This window comes from Cricetulus griseus, chromosome 7 (genome assembly GCF_003668045.3).
Source record: "Cricetulus griseus strain 17A/GY chromosome 7, alternate assembly CriGri-PICRH-1.0, whole genome shotgun sequence".
Classification (NCBI taxonomy): domain Eukaryota; kingdom Metazoa; phylum Chordata; class Mammalia; order Rodentia; family Cricetidae; genus Cricetulus; species Cricetulus griseus.
In genome coordinates, this window is record NC_048600.1 from 125,755,824 (window position 1) to 125,777,723 (window position 21,900).

General features: G+C 48.1%; 1 long non-coding RNA gene across 4 annotated transcripts in view; it reads right to left on the reverse strand.

The window, feature by feature from the left end:
- Window positions 1-1,639: 1,639 nt before the first annotated feature.
- The window catches only part of LOC100754175, a 155,351-nt gene continuing 135,090 nt past the window's right edge, over window positions 1,640-21,900 (reverse strand). For 3 of the 4 annotated variants that reach the window (XR_004770821.1, XR_003487144.2, XR_004770823.1), the window contains one exon: window positions 1,640-9,276. This is a non-coding gene — a long non-coding RNA (uncharacterized LOC100754175). The remainder of the gene's footprint in view (window positions 9,277-21,900) is intronic. The other variant, XR_004770822.1, reaches the window with a different exon arrangement.

A 21,900-nucleotide genomic window follows, 5' to 3' on the forward strand; every position in this document is an offset into this window, starting at 1 on the left:
GCGCTCAGAGTGTGTGCCTGAGACTGCATTTATGACAAGGACAGATTCCACGAGATCTTGGTCTTCAGTAGAAAACCTTGACGGCGCTAAGGCTAGATGAGATGCAGAGACTGGCTGCTGAGGTCTGCGTCCCTAGTCCTGACTGTTCCCAGTCATGGACAAAACCACTGAGCAAAGCCCTACTGTGCTGGACTACCACATGATGCACAGCAGAGGGTTTGCACATCTGAAGCTACTTGCTCCTGTCTAGACCTACGTGCTTCCTTGCTCAGAGCCCAGATTGGGGCTCTCCAGTACAAAAATACAAATCCCAAAATGCCTCCCGCCACCCAATCGGAAAGCTTGTGAGCACTGTATGACACCACGGGTGGGAAATCCTACACCTGACCTCATGGCATGTGCCCCACTCAAAACAGATGTTTAAAAACTACCATAGAAGGAAACCATCAGGTTGTGTGTGTCAGGTGCATTTGAAATGTAAGATAGTTCTGAGTTTAGACTTGGACCCATCTCCAAGTTATCTTGGTTTCAGATGTATATATTTCAAAATCCCAAACACTTCTCTTTTTTTAGCATTTATTTATTGATTTCATGCATGACATCACATAAATGTGAAAGTGGGAAGGCAATTTGCACAAGTCAGTTCTCTCCCTCCATCGCACGGTTCCAGGGATTGAACTCAGGGCACTGGCAGTGAACGCCCGCACTCACTGAGTCATCATTCAGTGGCTCTACAAACACTTCTTAAGTTGGTCAGATTTTGTGTTGTGACAAAATAATGACAATGCAATCTAAAAGTAAAATCTGATCTATTTTGGCTCATGGTTTCAGAGAGTTCAGTCCATGTTTGCTTGGCACCATGGTGTACTGGCACAAAATGTCCTGGTGGTGGTAACACAACCCAGAGGCGTCTCTTCATAGAAAATAGAGAGTGGAGAGAGAGGAGAGAAGACAGAGAGAGAGAGGGAGGGAGGAGAGAGAGAGAGAGAGAGAGAGAGAGAGAGAGAGAGAGAGAGAGAGAGAGAGAGAGAGAGAGAGAGAAAGAAAGAGATTGATTGAGGAAGTGGTCAGAGAAACATGAGCCAGGCACCTGTACCCTTTAACTAGACCCCACCACCTACCTTCCACCACTTCTTAATGATGTCATCAACTATAAATCTATCAAGGATCAAACCATTGATTAGGTCAGAGTGCTGGTAACCTACTCTTCCTTGGAAAAGCCATGGCAGACACACTCAGAGGTGTGCCTTATGAACTATCTTCTACCTATGTGTCACTCGGGTGAAGTTGACAATTAAGATTAATCATCCTACTTGGTTCCCAAGCAATGGATATCAAGAACACTTGCCCTGAATAAATAAAGCCAAGATGACATATGGAAGGGGTGCTGTTGCTTCAAATTCTGTTCCAACTGCCAACACTCAGACTTCGGAACCACTTAGAAGCAGAGCAGAGGAGGAAACTGGGGCTAGGGAGATGACTCAGCTGGGAAATTGAAGTGGTAAGGTCATGCAAGCGTGGAGACCGGAGTTCCAGCCCCGGTGCCCATGTACAAAGCCATGCATAGATGTTCACACTTGTAATCCCAGGACTGAGGAGGCAGAGACAGACAGGCCGGTTGGTCAGTGAGAGACCCTGCTTAAAAAAAAAAAAAAAAGGTGGACAGCTCCTATGACTAACACCTAAGTTTGACCTCTGGCTTCCACACACATACACACATGTGCATCAGCACCTACTTACATACATGCAACATGCACGCACACACTGGAAATCAAGACACAGAAAGAGTGAATGAATTACATGGGGTCACTGCTGAAAGTAAGTGAAACTCGGGGCTCTGCTTTGCTTCATCTCTGCCTTGCTTTCCTTATACCTTTGAACCTATATATACCAGCTGTGACAACAGCACATTCAAGAGGCCAGAATTTATGGAGCAGAAAGGCCACCATGATGAAAGCAATAAAGGACACCCCAGTTGTCACAGTGGATATTTGGTGTGTGTGTGTGTGTGGCAGAAACTGCTAGTGTTCACCAGCATTTGTGTAACAGAGCTGGGAATTTCTCAGATTCCTGCATCCAAGTGGAGCATACTGACCAATTCCTGCCAATGCAATGTGAACAGAAGAGAGAGGATTGGAGTAATAGTGTCATGTGTGGTGATATCTTTCTTGCACAAATAAAGCCTGTCTGGGGGTCAGAGAATGGAGCTTGCCACTAGCTAACCATAGAGGTCTAGAGGTCTGTACAGACAGACAGGAAATTGTGTAGCTGGGCAGAAACAGGATATAAGCAGGGAGAAACAGGAAACTGTTCTCTGCTGAGATGCTTAGGAGGTAAGGTGTGCTGTGGCTGGCTTCTCCTCTCTGATCTCTAGCATTTCTCTCTATGTCTAACTCTGCCTTTTTATTATATAGACCAATTAAGAACTCCTTCAGCCCCAACATTTCTGCAAAGAGCTTTCTCTGCATCCACTGATGCCAACTCACATTCAACTGAAGAGTAGATAAGAAAACCTCAGGTAGACACTGGGATTGGATGGTGTTTTGTTATAGCAGCCAGCATGCTTATGTGGTAAGCACTTTACCAAAGGAACCAAGTCCCTGGCCCCTTGATCTAAGCCTTTGAATTTACGCCCTCCTTAGACATGAGCCTAGCTTTGCAGTTAGACCAGGAAAACCCAGCCGCATTCCACTTTCTTCATGGAAACCAAACAGTCAAGCTCACATATTTTCTCTTCTGTTCTGATAACATTTTATTGATTATTAGACAGCAAACAAAAGGCAGGCAGATGTGGCACTACACGCAGTGACAGACTGCAAACAGGGAAAGTCAATTCCACACCTTGCTGGTTCATTTGCCATGTCAGTGACCCCGCTGCTGCTTAATACCAGTCCTCACCTGGGTAAGGCTTGGACAAGGCACTGGGCTCCTCTGGGCCTGTCTTCCAATGACCAGAGAACGTCTGTGAACAGCAGACCAGACTGCTCATTGTGAGAGCTGGACACCACAGGGGCAACCTGGGGTCAACTTCCAATCAACAGGGAGTAACTAGGTTCTTGTTCCAACGGAAGAGGTTAGAGGAGACAGAAGAAAGCAGAGAGGAGACACCCAGAATAATTCAACCTCAAGGTAGTTAATTTGATACTAACTATGGGAGGAGGGACACACATACATACTTACATACATGCTGCAACATGCTTCATAAACTATATGAGAGGGCTGTCCCAACTGATTGAGAGGAAAGGAAAAATCAAGGAAGGCTTCATAGAAAAGGGAGAGTTGGAGACAAGCTGACCAGCTATCCTTCAAAACACTGGCTCCTCTGTACAGAGGGACAAAGGATTTGAAATCACATGGTACGCTGCAGGTTGAATCTGGAACTATCCTCCACCCCACACCAACCAAAGGCTTATGTGTTAAGGTCTGGGTCTCCTGGAAGTCTTCATGCCATTGGGGAAATGCCCTTGGGGAGACTGTGGAATTGGACTCAGGACCTTCTTTCTTTATCCAGCCATGAAATGAGTGGCTTTGCTCTGCCGTAGGCTTCTACTCAGGTTTGTCCCCAAGCAATGGCTCTGACCGGAACCTCCAAAACAACGAGCCAAAATAAACCTTTTTTCTTTAAACGCTGATTATCTCTGTTATTTGCTAAAGCTATGGAAAGCTAACACACCCCATTCAATAAAAGCTCATTACTGGAATACGAGAGGGACTTTCGTCATGAAGCAGTTCCAGAACATTCCCCACTGTGGGCTGCATGAACAATAGATGGAGAGTTGTCTGTAAAGTCTGGGGCAGGGAAGGAAGACTTACTTTCCTGGGAAGCCTCCTGGAGCAGCTCTAGATAAGAGCCCTGAGGGTCTGACATAGAGCTATGTGCCCAGCAGTACTGCACCCCAAGGGAGACCCAAGCACCCCACAAATGTAGTGGGCTGCTTGCTACTGGGGATGCTCAAATTCTGCCTGATTCTTGGAAGCTAGGTAGACTGCTCATCCCCCCCTGTTCTAATAGTCATAGGTCCAGTGGACCCCTCCTTAAGTAGTACCTCTCTGGACATGCGTGCTGAAGTTACTTGTCATGGAGAGGCAAGTATGGTCTCCTAGGACAGAGAGTTATGATTTAGAAATAGCTATGGTCTGGCCTTTCTAACACTTGCCACTGTACTCACTGTAAGTTTAATGAGGGACAAATCCTTTGCCTATTAGCACTCTAAAGTCCAGGTCAGAAGATGGAGAATCTGTACGGCAACCTAGTAAGCTCACTTCCCAAGGCCACCCAATTGCAGGCAGCTCAACCCCAGGCCAGTCAGAGCCCTTGGTACAAAGAATTTTATGATCCGGCAGACTTCCACCTCCTCCAAAATCCATACTTGAGTTTCTGGGAAGGGTGGGAGGTGGAAAGGATAGGTAAAGGAGGGACCAAAGAGGGAGACAGAACACAACTTTAAAAAAGAAACCGAAGAGAACTTAGTAACTTGGAGTCTGCAGAGATCAGCACCTGGCAGGTCACAAAAGCCAAAAGGCAGGTCCCAGGATGGGTCAATTTCAGACTTAATATTTGCCCTTCACTAGGCAAACTAATAAATCCCCAATGGCTTTAACTATTCAGCACTCCCCATTTTTACTTATTGGTCAAAATGACAGGCAGACTTGGTTTTTTTTTACCCCCTTGCCTTGCAGTCACTCAGGGCTAAACAGCCCCCATTATTTCCCGTCACCAGCTGTGTGTCTATTTGCCTTTTCCTTCAACAAACTCATGCTCAGTGCAACTGACAACATGTGCAAACATCTTTGAAGTATTCTTTGGTAATGGACTTCCCTGGGATGGGACAGTCTTAATTCCAATTTGTGCAGCTGAAGGGACAGTGAGCTACCAATCAGGAAATAGACAGCAGCCAGGGCAGGCAGGGCGACAAACCTGACTCACAGGCAACGTCTTTACTTCCCTGCTCCATTGCATGTACGAAGAAAAACTGAGCCACAGAGGCAGGGTGGAGTGACTGACACATGACCTTGAGCTGGTTGAGGCAAAGGACTAGATCCCAGGTATCCAGACCACTCCTCAACCTATCAAAAGTTCAAGGATCTCCTTAGGCTTCCCTCCACATGTTTTCCACAAGCCTACAGAGTCGGTGGTCATTTCCAAAGGTACTCTCTGCCCTGCAGTCTCCTGAGCAGGAGGCCACACTTCCCCATAAACATCTTCCCATCTGTAGTAATTCCATACTCATATCTCCATAGAAAGGTCCCCAGGTCTGTTTGTAGAGCAGAGTGTTCCTATGGTTTGGAGTCAAGTTCAAATGCCCCATAAGATCCCAGGGGTGCGGAGCAGAGTAAATTTGAAATGTCGTTATGATCACGATACCTGAGTCATGATCAGGTTGAGAGTGGTCAGCACGGGGATGGGGTGATTTCCATTGGCCCATGGATATCCGCTAATGGTCTCTTCCACTACAGAAAATACAGTAGATCTTTAAGACACCAACTCCTAGAAAACTGATGGCTTGTCCTTCAAATACAACAGCAATGTGAATGTCGTCAGGAGATGGTCCTAGGCACCTGTGCCCAGCCCTGCATGTTAAATACAAGGAGCTAAAATGAGGGACTTTCTGACATCAAAATCTCAGGTCTCCTGTTTCCCTGCCCTGTGATTTTTATTTTAAACCAGCATACACATACCACTAGGATCCAAAAATAGGAGACTGATTAGGGGAGAAGACAAAATATATTAGCTCAAAAATGTTGTTGAGGAGTTGACAATCACGGCCACGTGGCAGCCTCTGAATTGCTCTTTCAAATTCTCTTCTTCCCACCATGGTGGTAAATACTGTTCAGCCCCCTTCACAATTCCCTCTCAACCAAAGGCTGCCTCCCCAGGCCTGGATGACATCTGGTCAGAATTTAAAAGGAGATTCCTGTGTGAATAGATTGTTCCAGAAAACTGATGAGGTAGGGTACTTTAGCTGCTGAGATCCGGGGGCTCTATGTGGAGGAAAAGGGAGTAGGAAACAGCTGTCTCTATCTCAATGGCAAAGCTTCTTCTAGGATCAAAGGGTGACAGGGTACATATGAAGGGGGTCAGCTGAAACATGATCATCTTTTGGGGGGGCAGACAGGGAGACAGAGAGACAGAGTGAGAGAGTGAGCATGCATGCATGCACATGTGTGCTTGAGCAGAGACCAAAGTTTCTGTGGAGGTCAGAAAAAGGTGTGTGATGCCCTAGAACTTGAGCTCCAGGCAGTTGTGAGCTGCCTGGTGTGGGGAGTGGAAACTGTACTGTGGTCCTCTGCAAGAGCAGCAGGCACTCTTAAACACCAAGCCATCTCTCTAGCCCCCTTGTTTTTTTGAGACAGGGTCTCTCATTGGCCTGGAACTTGCCAAGTAGGCCAGGCTGGCTGAGCAGTGAAGCCCAGGAATCTGTCTCTCAAGCATTGGGTTAATAACTGTATACCACCACACACTGGTCCTCACATAGTTTCTTGATTGAGCCATCTCCCCAATCCCATGGTCATCTTTTCAAAGATGGTGCCCAAAGAGAAGGATACAGGCTAGTATTCTTCCCAATCCAAGAATTATGCCAAAACCCCTGGATCTCATTGCAACCCTAGTATGTAATTAACCGCCTGTGGCCTTCAACTCAAGATGAGAAGAATTAGTGGGACGCCATGCTCCAGCATCATGGACCCTCATGCTTAGCCTTCAGCAGAAAGATGTGGGCTGAAAGCCCTGACAGGCAGCAACAGCTTCAGGTGCCAGGTGATCCTGAAAACCTGGCTTTTTCAAGCTGCAAAAGAACCTGTAATTTACCTTTCAATTGCTCTTACTTGTCATGAACACCCCGAATTGGATTGGCATGACCCCGCCCGTCCTCACCTCCTTGAAGTTCCTCCCACTCCCTGATGCTAGTGACTGAGAAGGGGAGAGTGAGCTGGGAGGTCCCACTCAGTGGTTTCTGAGTTGAACCCAGGTTATCAGGGTTATCGGGGAGGACTCTAGAGAGAAAGTACACACTTATCCCCAGCTGAAATGCCCTTGATAGTCTAAATAAAAGCTACACTTCAAAGGACTTCCAGGAAGTCTCCTAGCCAAGTCCCTTGCTTTCCAGACATCGTCCCTAAGATTTCAGCTCTTTGTCTCTGTCTAGCGAAGATGCAAATTTTTGATCTTGGTTTATTCTCTATAGCACATGTTTGCACAGGTGTTAAGCACACACACACACACACACACACACACATGCAAACATGAACATGGTGCCATGCATCCTGTACTATCCTGGTGGCTGTGGGTTTGCTTCTTCAAGGGCAGTTTCATTTTGAATAAGAGGTAAGTGTCACCTACATAGGACTGCCCTAGAGCAATCCCAGGTATTTTGAATTTCTGCCATGCCCACTGTATACAAACTCCTCGGAAGGACATGGTCTCAACTGGCCCACGACACTTCATATTTTCTGGCCCATGACACTTCAGATTTTCTTCAGTACAAGACAAACTTACCATCTTACAGATAACAGATTTGGTCAGGATGGAGCACCTGATCCGCTCAGACCTGTGTCCAAAGAGTGACCAGATATACAGCTCTGAATAGGAATTGGCCAAGCAACCTAGAAGCTTTCCCTTGCTGCTGCAGCAGAAGAGATATGGTCACTGGTTCACTCAGTAGGATGACCAATCGTGACACTTTTCCTAAGTCAGCCCCAGGTTTAGCTCCCCCAAATCTCTTGTCCCAAGAAATCCCATGTCCTTGGCAGTCTGGGATGACTGGATCTCCCCAGCTCCACAGAGTGGAATGTGGGAGTTAGAAACACTATTTCCTACTGTATAGGGAGGCACATGACGGTCTGGATGCTACCGTCCTTGTCATCCCTGTAGTTCTTGAGTATATGGTCTAACTATGGGATTATAGGGCAGGCCATCTGGGCAGTCCCTCCAACCATTTCTATTACCTTACCCACTGTTAGAAAAGACCTATAGGGATAATAGGAGTGGGTCACCATTCCTTCAAACCTGAAGAAACTCATACAACACAGACAATGGCACTGTGTGCTTAGGAAAGGAGGGAGGGACGGAGGGAAGGAGGGATGGAGGGGGAGGGAGGGAGGGCAGGTGGATGTTTGTAAGCCTTCTTTGGATTTCAGCAGCATTAAACATCTTTAGGAAGTCTCTTCAATTCCACCATGGAGAATCTGAGAGGCCAAAGACAATGCCCCACTGTAAAGTCACTGAACACAGCCATAGAATCATGCCAATGACAATTCGAGGAAACAAACTATCCATCCATTTTATAAATAAAAAAAAGTCTCAAACATCTTCGAGTGCACAGTCAAGAAGGTGGAGTCATGACATGATTAGGAAGGATTTCCAACTGCACAAGTAGAGGCCACAGAGGAGGGAGGAGGAAAAGGCTCCGGCTGCTGACAGCACACAGGACAGCGAGGACATGCACAGAAGGCAACACCAATGGAGCTGGCGGCTCAGTCACACAGCCCTGGATGAGCTGATTGCCAACTGCCACCTCTGAAGAAGGTCTTTTAGCTCATTCCCTTTGTGTCACAGAAAATGGCTTCACCTCTACCAGTCCAAATGTACACCTGCATGTGGATCCAACCAGTGCAAGACCACAGCCAGCGCCAGCTCTACTCAACTCCCGGCTCAGCTGTCTCCACTTTCCCTGGCCTCCAAGAGCTAACAGGGCCTTCACGCTGGCTCTCGTGTCACTCTGGAGTCACATACCTTTTCCAGGCTGCGTGCCATGCACTGAGAATGATCTCTTTACAAGGAACAGCAACAAAAAAAATCAAGACCCATTCAACTCAAGAATAGTTAACTATTCACTCTGCATCCGGCTCGAAGATAATAGAGCAAATAAGAAGCATCTTTGGGTCCAAAGGTGAGGTGGGGTCAGGCAGGGAAGGATGCGGTGCCTGGGACAGGGGCAGGTGGAGAAGAGCATTCTGGGTAGTGGCATCAGGGACTTTTCTACACGACAGAAGATGAGTTGGGATGGTGAGCCTTCACCAGCTGTGGGTAAAATCCAGAGATGTCTTTTTTCATTCAAGTCAACACAGATCATTCCTTCCCAAGTGTCTCCACAGTCTAGAAGTTTCTATATTTTCCAAAATGATATTCCTCAGTTGAATCCAGGCCTCTCAAGAAGTAGCCTGATCTCAGCCAAGTCCTGAAAGGAAGACCAGGGACATAGTTTCCACTTTTCCACAGAGCTTCTGGTGAGTAGCATGGGTGAGCAGGAACAGCCCTTGGTCAGCCTCCATCTTGGCCTGTGGACCAAAAGACAGCAAGAGTTAGATGGTGGCATCTGCTCTATCCACAATGCTTCACTTTCCCGACTCTATACCACAGGGTTCTGTTAGTGCAGCATCCGAACACAGGACACAGTGCTCCAGTTGAGGACAGGAGAAAGTGAGGCTTATGTCTGGCTCCTGGAAAACTCCCTGCTCACTGGAGCATCCCCAAGAAGCCTGGTACATACAGAATGGATAAGGGCCCCTCAGAGGATGACATAAAAATGGTCACAGTAGGGTGACCTGCATCTCCACTGTAGAATAACTCACTCAGAATGGACAGGGTTCCCACAGAACACCTGGCACATTTGTCCTCCCAGTCTGAGGGCAAATAAGTGAGGGCAGACACACACTCCCCACAGATCCTTCCCGCTTCTTATCACCCACAATGCTGAGCAACAAATCACCGAGTCCCTCTGGGGAGTACCCCACTTCAGTGCTGACTGGGTCTGGCCACTGGAGATGGTGTTGGTCTATGAAGGCGGCTGCTTTACAGGTCTCGGGTTCGGCAACCACCATCAAGCCAGGATGAGAAATGTGGGCACGTCGTCTATAAGTACCTTGTGGGGAGAGATGCTCAGATCCAAAACTAAGCCAGTCGGGTAAGCATCATTCACACAGGCCACAGCAGGGAAGGAGGTGTCTCATGACCAAGGCCTCCTGGACCAGCCAGGGTATCCATAGCTGATGGTAGTGCCCTGAGGAGCTGGATTCTAGAGGCTCAATGTGAAAATGTCTAGGTGGTATGTCTTCTTGACAGGATGGGGCAGCCACCATGAGGCCCAGAGTGATTAGTGGAGTGATAGGGATGCCCAGGGCAGAAGATTCTTGAAGACATCTTTGCAAGAAAGCTGTGGAAGGGGACAATCTTAACTTCAAAATCACAGACTAAAAAAGTGAGTTCCGACCAATGTCCCTAAAGAAAATAGGGAGTAGTCCCCTACCCCAGCCCCTTCACACACTCCTTCACATTTGGACCTAAAAGCACACCCCAAAACCCCAAAGGAAACCCCAGTTTCCTTTCTCCTTCTTCACCAGCCTCAAGGCTGTCTCCTCGATCCACACAAGCCTTTTCACCCAGGAGACAGGCCATGCAGCTGGCAAGTTAATTGGCAGTGACGGGGGTGGGGGGGGCGCGGCTTCCTTCTTGTTGCTCAGCAACTCCATGCAGCTGACAGCAGGACATTCAGCACAGACGGACTGCCATGAGGAATTTACCAAACAAAATCCAAAGCAAAACACTCAAGGCCCCAGACCGGCACCCTCAGAGGGTAGAAGCAGACAGAGGGAGGGTGTGGGGAGGAAGGCGGGGAGTTGACTCCCTGGTAGGAAGTGGGGTTCTGGCATGGGGAAGTTCTCCCCACCCACATCAAAATGTTCCTACAGTCTTTACCTTTGTCAGCCTGGAGGAGAGGAAAGAGGTGCAAGGATTTAAAAAGAAGTCTGGAAGCTGAAAAGCGACCAGGAATGGCAGCCAAGCTTGATGAAGTTTGCTGTGTAGAAAACTACAGTATCTACTGGGAATGCCCTTCCCAATGACATTGGCCCACATGTGAAGCCACTCTACCAAGGTGACACAGTCACACCCAGGGCAGAACCCTCTCCCCTTGCCCTTTGTGCAGGACTGTCTTTCTATTTGTTGCTATGACAGAGAAGACAAGGTACCCACCACACGGCCTTGCCTTGGTCTTCATATCTGGCCTCTTATATTTATCTGTTGTCATTTTTGAGACAGGGTCTCCCACTCTGCAGTACAGGATGGCCTGGCAACTGTAATGTAGTCCAGGCTAGCTCTGAACTTAAAGCAATCTTCCTGCTTCTGCTTCCTGAGTTCTGGGATTATAAGCATGAATTGCCAGGCCTACTTTCTGGCCACTTTTAAAATTAACATGCCTAAGTAGAGTATGTGTACAATCTATGTAATTTGGAGCAGCCAGTAGAAGAGAAAAAAAAATGGAGACATTGAAAGATGCTTCTCCTTCTAGCATGACAAATAAAGAGATGTGTGGATAGTGTGAGGTCAGCAATCTGAGGCAGGAGACCTGGGTCATCAAGTTGGACCCTCAGCATCATCAAAGATGCAAGGGATGGAGCACAGGAGAGGTGTGGGAATGGAAGAAAGCCAGACAGGCTCAAGGAGGGGCTCCTGAGGACAAGGGACAGTGAAGGCAATGGTGTCTCCCCTAGAGTATCTAGAGGAAATGAATTCTGTAGATACCTTCTCTTTAGCACATTAAAACTGGCCTCAGATTGTACCGTGTCAATACACACTTCCACTAAGACATTTTTCACAGTATAACGATAGAACCTAGAGCTTCAAATATGCCAGGCAAGCCTTGTAGCACTTTCAGAAAACTTTCCAGACCCAACCTTCATCCCCAAAGATTTTCCAAGAGGATACCAGAGTAGGGATACTAGCAACGGGAAAGACAAACTCATCAATAGCCTCGGGGCAGGATTTAGTCTTAGAAGAGAGTAACCAAGATCCTGCAGACTGGAAAAAAAAATAAGGTAGGCCTCCCTAGAGCCCTCATCCAGTGGCTGATCGAAGCAGAGGCAGACACCCACAGATATACATTGAACTGAACTCTGGAACCTAGTTGCAGAGAGGGAGGAATGAAGATCAAAGGGGTCGGGACCAGGCTGGTGAACCGCACAGAAACAGCTGGCCTGAACAAGGGGGAGCACATGGACCCCAGACTGCTGTCTGGGAGGCCAGCACAGGACTGATCCAGACCCCTGAACATGGATGTCAATGAGGAGGCCTCCGCACTCTAGGGGGCCCCTGGTAGTGGATTAGTATTTTTCCCTGGTGTAAGAAGGGTCTTTGAGAGCCCATCCCACGTCTCGGCCTGGACACATGGGGGAGGGCCTAGGCCCGGCTCAGGATGATGTGGTGGACTTTGCGGAGCCCCCGTCAAGGGCCCTACCCAGGCTGGAGAGAGAGTGGAGGGTGGGGAGAGGGGAGAGAGAGGGAGGAGGGATTGACATGTGAAGCAAGCTTGTTCCTAATTTGAACTAATAAAAAAAAATTACCAAAAGAAAAAAAAAAAAAAGGTAGGCCTCTGAGAGCAATGAAGCAAGCTGTTAAATGACAGCATTTGTTCCCAGGGACTTGGGCGGTGGCTTAATCTCCAAAAGGGGGGAAAAAGCCTTAGTTTTGTCATTTGCAAAATGAAGATAATGTTATTATCTACCTTACGAAGTTCCTGGGATTAAATGAGATAATACATGGAAGCCACCTGGTGAATGGCGGATGCCAAAGAAATGATAATGCTTAGGACAGCTAAGGCTTTCAGATGCCAGTCAAAGCTGCTGCTTCTTGCCCACCCCAATATCTATCCTGTTCTTTGTTTGTTAATACAACCCTAGTGTGAAGAAGTTCAGACTCTCATGTGGCGAGGATAGCTATATAAGAACTGACCAATGAGATGCAAGTAAAGCTACTGGAATAATTCAGGGCAGGCTGCTCTAAGGCAGCTTGAAGCCAGTCCATCTTTATTCCCTTCTGTTTTAATAAGGTCACAATGGCTCATCCTACAGCATCCATACTGGTCTACTAGAGACAATCATATCCTATAATGGTTAAGAGAAGGCAGGGCTGGATTCTGGACACTCTAGTGATGCTTGCTTGGCATGGGATGGTTTCCTTTATGATTTCTGTTATGTAAGAGAAAGGCTCTTCTGTCTTAATTCTCTGTTGTAGTGTTTTCTGATCATCACAATGGATTTTTCAATCCATAGACTGGGACCAACAGCTTCATGATCACATGGGAACTAGTTAAGAGTGCAAACCCCACATCCTAGAATCTAGGGATGGAACCTAGGGCTTTGTACAAGTGAGACAAGTGCTCTACATACCAAGCCACACCCAAGGCCCCTGCTATACACAGTTAAGCAAGCCCTCTTCCAGTCATCCCATGTGCTCTCCAGTGTGCGAGCCATGATCTACCAGGAGCATGTGAAGCCCACCACTCTCCTGTGCACCATGGGATTCAGTGGTGTCCCTGGACACAAAAGCACCCTTGCCCCAGAGGGACAATTATAAGAAGTGTCTCAGACACCACCCTGTGAACAGAACAGAGGGTAGGGGCACAGTATTGCTTCCAGTTGAGAGAATCTGCCCTGGTTCTTCAGGAGCCTTTACTTTTTCAATTGTTTTTTGTTTTTTTGTTTTAAGATTTATTTTACGTGCGTGCGTGCGTGCGTGCGTGCGTGCGTGCGTGTGTGTGTGTGTGTGTGTGTGTGTGTACACAAATGTATAGCAAGTACATGGAGATGCCCTTGAAAGCCAGAAGAGCTTGTTGAACCCCCTGGAGGTTTTAAGTCACCCAATGTGGGTGCTGGGAACCTACTTTGGTCCTCTCCAAGAGTGGTGTGTGTTCTTTAGCACTAAACCATCTCTCCAACTCCCTTTTTTTTTTTTTAAAGTCCTTGTTGGGAGCAACACATACTTGTCCAGGCCTTCTACCTTGTTGGAGACAGTGTCTTGTGTATTTGTTACTATACCACATAGCTATCCTGCAAACTTTCAGGTGACTTCCTGCTTCCCCCTCCCTCTTTGCAGTGGGAATATTGGAATTACACATGTGTACTTTACAGACCCTTGCCCAGCTGTTTGTGGGTTTGGGGATTAGAACTCAAGCCCTCACACTTGTGTTCCACATGCTTCATCCACAGAGCTTCTCCCCAGCCCTCAGTTGTTTCTTGACCCTAGAAACACATTACAACCCCCTGGGAAACTTTCCAAAATTCCAATGGCCAGGACTTGCCCAGCTCCCAGGAAGTCAATGCGAATGAGGGCGGAACCTAGAGTCAACACTGCCCGGGTGGATCCAGTGTGTGCCCTGCTGAGGACCACTGCAGCTGGCATGGGCCCTGGGGAAAGACTGCTTCAGGCTGCATAGAGGTGCTGAGTCTGGATGAGGAGGAAGATGCAGGTACTCCCGGGACAAAACTGTACTCAGAGTAGGTTGGACAGCCTCAGGAGCAGGCATCCCTGTGGACAGATGCGGTGCAATTCCTGACAGCTAGGTCAAGCATTTCCCATAAGGACATCTTTCTGTCTCTCATATGAATAAATATTATGCAAAACCCCAGCTTCCCCTGTAATACAGAGTCCCAGTAAGAGCAACACATGTGAACTTGCCCCACAGAAAGAAGGGACTGACTAAAGACAACATCAGGGCAGGGGGGTTTGCTCAGAAGTGGGAGGTGAGTTCCTTCCCAGGGGCTAGCCTTGAACCCAGGACGTGACCTAAGCAGGCAGAGTCTGTGTCTATCTAATGTACCCTGAAATGGAGCTGGACCTTGGGTGGTCTATAACTGACTAGGAGGAAGGAGGAAGAGTCAGATAAAAGAGAAGAATATGCTCATGTCCTGAGCCCTTAAGAGGAAAGATGAAGTCCAAAGCTGTCAGCTCTTTCTCCTGCAGAGACATCTATGTCATTGGCTACTTCATTCCCAATCTGCCTCCGTGGAATGCTGAGCCAACTTTTTTATTTAATATATTTTTAATTAAAATGTAATTACATCATTTCCCTCTTCCCTCCCATGCTCCCCCTCTGTCACACACACACACACACACACACACACACACACACACGAGAGAGAGAGAGAGAGAGAGAGAGAGAGAGAGAGAGAGAGAGAGAGAGAGAGAGAGAGTGAATCAGTCCATTGTCATTTTTATTGTTTTTTGTGTCTATAATTTCAGGGCTGACCACTGGGACAGGCTAATTTTCCCTCTCTCAAGAGTCATTAGCTGCCTGTGCCTAGGTGTGGGACTCTGAGAGATTTTCCCTTATATCCACCGAGAAGTATACTCCTCATGAAGAATCCCCTCTTTAGAGGGAGTGGAGACCATTACAGAAGACCACAGCTGGGCACAGTTTAGAGGTCAACAGACCGTGGGGAGCCCAGCCCCAAGTACACAACTCACTCAGCAAAGGCTCAGGAAACACCCCGGAAGAAGGAAGAGGCCGTAGAAAGACTGCCGAGCCAGAGGACGGGGAGGTCTGCCGTCGGCCACGAGACCGAGTCTCCTAGAAATGGTGCACAAATAAGAGCTGAGCAAGGGTGGTGTCAGCAGACACACTGACTTGGAAGACCAACCTTCCCTTTATTTCTCTTGGCTCAAGTCATGAAGTCTGAGATTATCAAAGGAAAAGGAGGATGTGGAGGAGGGAGGAAGAAGAAAGAGAGAAGGCAGAAGAGGAGGAGGGAGAGAAGAGGAGAAGAATGAGAGGGAGGAGAGGAGGAGCGGAAGGAGCAGGAAGAAGAGGAGGGAGAGGAAGAGAGAGCCAGGTGCAGGAGCTGGGTGGTGGAGACACGTAGCTTCAATCCCAGCACTCAGGAGGCAGAGGCAGGAGGATCTCTGAGTTTGACACTAGCCTGATCCTCACAGTGAGTTCCAGGCCAGTCAGTTCTACATAGTGAGACACTGCTCAAGATGATGCTGGTGGTGATGGTGGAGCACCACATCAGGACAGGACTGGGATGGATGACTTCCCCGCTCCTTGCCTAGTTTTTTCAGCCCCACCTGGTGGTCCAGGTGAAATGACGAGGGGCCAGGTGTAAGCTTATAAAGTGTACAGAGAAAGCCAGTGTTTCTCTAGGAGACTGAGGAGCAGAGGAAGTGCCTCTGCCTACCCACTCCATCCTTTCCTAAGGGTCCTACCTTCTGCCAGGCAGCTCTCTTACAGCTGCCTGGGGGAAAGAAAAATGAAGAAACACGGCTGCTCTGATTGGGCAGAACCAAAGAGGCTAGGAATCCAGTTCCCAGCCCAGGTCCCAGCCCAAGCCCCACCCCAAGCCCAGCCCAGGCCCTGGCTGTTCCTAGGAACTTCGTACAGGTCACTCTGTGCAACAGGAACTCTGAGTCAATGGCTCTGTGGCTCTCCAACGTTGTATCTCCATGCCCCGACTTCCTCTCGACACTGAGCAGAATCCCTTTCCCATTTGACTCAGGTTCCTAGTGCCCCTCCACTCTGTGCAAATGTCCTGCCTCCTGCAAACATATTCAAAAATAAACCTGAGAAAGCTTCCAGATGTTCTGTTTATATTGTGGTGTTTCTCTGTGCTAGTCTCCAGAGACAGATTCATAACACACAGTATCCTGAAAGAAAAAAAAAATCAAAAAAAAAAAAAAAAAAAAAAACCAGCAGGCCACCAGGCTGTGCCTGGGGGAGCAGGAGATGAACCCTCCACTGGGGCCACAGTACAGCCAATTCACCCCTTAACTCTTCCACCACAAAAGTACACACTCTGCCACTCGCCATCCCAACCAGTTTCTTCCATTATCATGGATGACATATGTATCTTTGAGGTCATGCCAAAGCCTTCCAAAGCCTGCAGAGAAGCAAATCTCACAGATTCACAAACAGTAAGCTTGTTGGTTTTGTTTTTTACTGAGCACCCACCACACTTCTCCATGACAGTCCCATCAAGTGCATTTGGAACAAACAGACACAAGAGTAGTCCTCATCTTCAGGATGTGACCTGACCATCTGAAAGGAAATCTTAGGAGCTGGGCCAGCCTGAAGAGGAAATGGAATTAGGTTGCTTGTCACAGCCCCTTTGGGACTGGTGGCCTCTGACCTACAGAATGATAATTGCCAACGGGCTGGCAACAGCCACACATGTACCCTTCCTGACACGCACACACCTGAGGGCCCAGGATTCTTTGCACAAGGTGACGCCTGCTCCCTTTGATGCTTGCCGGATGTGTTCCCATTGGGCGAGGAACCAGACCTCAATAAAACCCTGCATTATCAGAGGCGGCTAGTTTGTGATTGCACTAGCCTGTTATCTCAGGACCGGGTGGGGCTGCTTTGCAGTTCACCGCTGGAGAGCATTAACTTATAGGTAGATCAAAGACCCTTCCGAACCCGCAGCCTGGGTCCTTTGTTGATCCCCTAGTGGAGTGTTCCTAAAGATGGACTTTGGAGATAATAAGTACCCCACGCCCAAACTCCCTGAGTCTCTTCATCCACTATGTCTCTTACTGTGGCTGGAACACTCTGTTCTCTACTCATATCTGACAGCCGTCAGCTGCTAGCTGAAGACTAGAGGGGCAGCCATGTCATCTTTCTCTTTAGAGTACCAAGATTATTGACTGCAGTGAGAAGGCATATGGCTGGGTATATGCATCAAAGGATGGATGGACACAGGGTAGATAATGGATATGGATGGATGGATGGATGGATAAGTGGGTAGATGATGGGTGGGTAGATATATAGATGGGTAAGTGGACATATGTGTAAATGGACATATGAGTGGATAGGTAGGTAACTGGTGGGTGGGTGGGTAGATGAGTAGATGGATAGATGATCATGGCTGACTAGATGACTGTGGATGGTTATGGTGGATGGATAGAAGATGGGTGGACAGATAGATGACAGGTGGATGATGAGTGGATATATACATGATGGATGGGTGGATGGATGGATGTATGAGTGGATGATGCATATGTGGATGCATGAATGAACAAACCAGATTAGCAACAACACGAAGTGGCTACCCTACAAGGATGGAAAGGACTCAGAGCAAGGTCCCTCTCTCCTTCCAATAGGAAAATGCTCCAGATTTAGACTAGCTCACTGGAGACACCTGAGCTTAATAAGTCAGACAAGGACTCAATTCTGGGAGCGTTAAATAACAGGTTACAGGATCCTGGACAGCTTAGGTTAGTTTCTCTTGGACTCATCCTTAAACCAACGAGAATAGGAACAGCCACTAAGGAAGGATTGAGACCCCTTCCACTCCTTCCGTGGTGTATTCTATTTCAAAATGAACCCAGCACATTTTCCAAGAAAGGATATGGAGCCCCTTCCACAGTCCTTTCTCTTTCAGACCTGCCTGAGAGGTACATAAAGAAATCCAGATTTGCCCTCCATTACTTTTATTTTTCCCCTTGCCTTTAATTGCTAAGCTTGTTGTTAGCATTCAGACCCTTCCTCACTGTCCGGCTTCCATGTGCCCTTGGGCACTCTCAAACCGGGAGAACTGGGACCCATGCGCATGGAGGAGGTGATAAAGCCAGGGGTCCTGAGCAGGGATGGGACTTAAGGAGTCCCCACCGTAAATGACAAAGCTCGGTGACTGATAAAAAGCTAAGGTTTATTCTAAGCCAGCTAAGGCTAATGTCAACACTGAACTTGGACTTGGTTATTATCGATCATTGAAATGCAAAGGGGTTTGTTTTTTTGTTTTTGTTTTTGTTTTGGCATGCTGGGTATCAAACATGCATGCTAAGTAGGTACTCCAGCCCCTGAGCTACACCCCTGCTGGATACCCAGCTCTTGCATCATTCCTTTGCATCACCTTTTTTCTGTATCCAACTCTCCTTCCCCCATTAGAACACCACAGCCTTCAAAGTTAGGGTGGGCCCACCAGTGGAAATGGTACCCACAATGTTCTGCTGCTCTGTCCAGTTCCAGCCCCACATCATGGCCTTGTGGCATCTGTGCCGCGATGACAAGGGAAGTTGGAGGTAATCACCCTTTGTTCGTGATGGGGCCACTGCTCCTCCTGACTGCAGCTGGGCTCTCAGAGACAAGGCCAGGCCCAAGTTCACAGAACAGGCCACCCACACTGCACATCAGGGCTGCTGGACTGTCCCCAGAGCCGGAGCCATGCTGGCTCTTAGCCTTGACTCAGAAGACTCCACCATATGGCATCCCTGGGGAACAAGACGACAGGAAAGAGAATGGGCCAGGGGCAAGAAACAGCTATGCTTCTGGGTGCTGGAGACCCTACCGGGAAGGGGACATATGGATGGTTATCCTTGTCCCCAGTTGCCTGAGCCAAAGAGGAATGCACCAAATAATCAGAATGATTGGCCATCTGCAGTGACATGGCAGATGAGATGGGGCTCCCCATCTGGCTCTTCTATCTCTCTAGCCTCCAGATGTGCATTCAGGGAAAAATCTGGACTTCAAACCCCATGAAGCTTGGGTGACATCACAATTCTCCAAGGAAAGATCAAACTGGGTTTTCATGCTTGCAGAGAACTTGAATGCAAAGTGTAGGCAGCCTTACAAAACAGGAAGAAGAGGACCTCTCCCTTGACTGCCCTCCTTCCCTCCCCTCCTCTCTCCTCCCCTCCCCTCCCAGTCCCTCCCTTCCCCTTAAAGTCCAGACCTGGAAAGAGGAAGACAAACAAAATAGGCACAGCCCTGTCTTCTCCATCCCCCTGGAATTGTCTGGCTTCTCCTGACAGCTTTCCTCACTTCTTTGGTCCCTGTGGGGCAGGGCTGGGGTGGGCAAGCCGGGTGAGGCACAAGGGAGAGGGAGGGGAGGGTTGAAGAGACATGATTTGGCAAGGCTGCCAAGAACAGAGCCCAGATGTCTCCTCTGGAAAGCGAACTTCCCAGGTTGCCTGGCATGCTAGGACTCGCTGGCAACCAGAACCCTGGCTGGCAGAAGTGGGTGGACAGTGGAACCAGAATTCAAAGGGGCGGCCAAAGGAGGGGCCGAAGGAGGAGGCCCAGGAGGGAGGAGGGGGAGGTTTCAGTAAATCATATAAATTAGAGACAGAAAGGATGTCGGGCCACCTTCATTTCCTTCCTCTCCTAATAGGAATTATCTCATTAGCCCTGAGCTTCCTAGAGGGGAACTTTAAATGATTCCTGTAATGGGGTTTCAATCTGGGGCAGCCCCCTCCTGCCAATCTCACTCCCAGGAGAGCTGGGAATGTTCTTAAAGGGACAGCGCAAAAAGGATGTCTTCAAAAGAACAGGCTTCACGCATGCTAGGTACCCGCCATTCACCTCCATACCCACTCGTGGAATTTATCGTGTGGACACAGTCACGGTTACGGTATTACACTTGACAAGTTCTAGCAACCCCACAAAACCATGTTCTGACCCTAGAACAGAAGAGGGATATGGAAGACTGAACTGAGTGAAAGGTTTGGAGATGAGATTATCCTGGATAACGTGGGTAGGCCCTAGATGCAGTCTTAAGTGCCCTTCTAAGAGGAGGGCATGGGGGAGATTTGACTACAGAGAGCAGTAAAGTGACCACAAAAGCAGAGGCATGGGTGATGTAACTCCAAGTCACAAAATGCCGGCCATCACTAGACACCACGAACAATGTTTCACGAGAAAGCAGCTCCATCCACAACTTGACGTTAGCCTTCAAGGTCCCATTTCATGAGATCCTTCATTCCCCCCTTCCCCTCCCATGAGCCCTGCTCTCTCACACTCTACCTGGTGCTGTGCTGAGGAATCCAACCTAGGAGCTTCTCCACGCGATACAGTCTACCACTGAGCCACACCCCTAGTCCCCGAGGTCTCACGTTAGACTACTGCCCTCTATAATTTTAAGAGACATATTGTTTTAAGCCGTCAAGTGTATGTGGGATGTGTTACATCAGCCCAGGAAATTAATACAGTTAAGAAAAAGTCCTTGCCACAGGGATTTGTCTTTACAGTCTTACTCCACAGCAAAAGAAATGAATACATGTCAGAAACATCAAAGAACAGAAACAATTGCTCTGTTGGAGTCCTACAGTGAAAGAGTAACCACAAGAATCTTACATCACTACTGACAAAAGTTGGACATTATTAAGCTGGGCATGGTTTCAATATAGCTGCTTCTGCCACTGTGTGCTGCAAACTTCTTTGCAGGGTGTTGTGGAAGTTAAGGATGGTTGGATCCCTTTCTATGAAGACAGAAAGAGGAATGGGGGTGGGGTGCGGTGGGGATTAGCAGAGATGAATCAAGTAGAGCCAAGTCATACCTATGTCTGGTTCTCTATGACAAACTGCCACAGACTGGTGGCTTCAAACATCAGGATTCATCCTCTGATATAGTTCTCAAGGTCAGAAATCCAGAGTCAAGGTCTCAGGAGAGCTGGTTCCAGATGCTCCAAGGGAGAACCTGGCCGGCGTCTTTCTTCCAAGCTTCTCAGGTGATCTCTGACCCCGCCCCCCCACATCAGTCTACATATGTTTATGTGTAGTCTTCGCCTCCATGTCCCTACCACCCGCTTTTCCTGTCCTCTTCTCAGGAATCACCCAAAACTTGCTTAGACTCCTTTTCCAAGGAAGACCATGTCTGAGTTTCGAAGTGGACATGGGTTTTGAAAAAAAAAAATTACATCTTTGGAAGGGGTGCATGTACACATGTGAAAGTCAGAAAGCAACTTCCAAGAGTTGGCTCTCTTCGCCAGGAATAGAACTCAGATGAACAGACCTGGAGGCAGGACCTTCACCTGCTGAACTATCCACTGGTCCACACTTGGATTTGCATGGGCAGTGCAAGAACAGGACAGCTGGCCTATAGCTCCAATCTCCTCTCTCTCTAGTGAGTCTTCTATTTGCAATGCACGGGATAGAAACCAGGACTATGTGCCTTGTAGGCAAGTACTCCACCATTGAGCTATACACCCAGAATCCCTCTGGGTTTTGTTGTTGTTGTTGTTGTTGTTGTTGTTCAATGGGAGTTGACAACCTGAGTGGGTAGCCTCAGAAAGGATGAAAATCCCCTATCGTCAAATTGTTTAAGCTGAAAGCACCTATCTGGGAAGACTTTAAGAATGCCATGGTCTGGATGGGAGATGGAAAAGGCCAATGGCTAAAACCTGATTCTATGAGA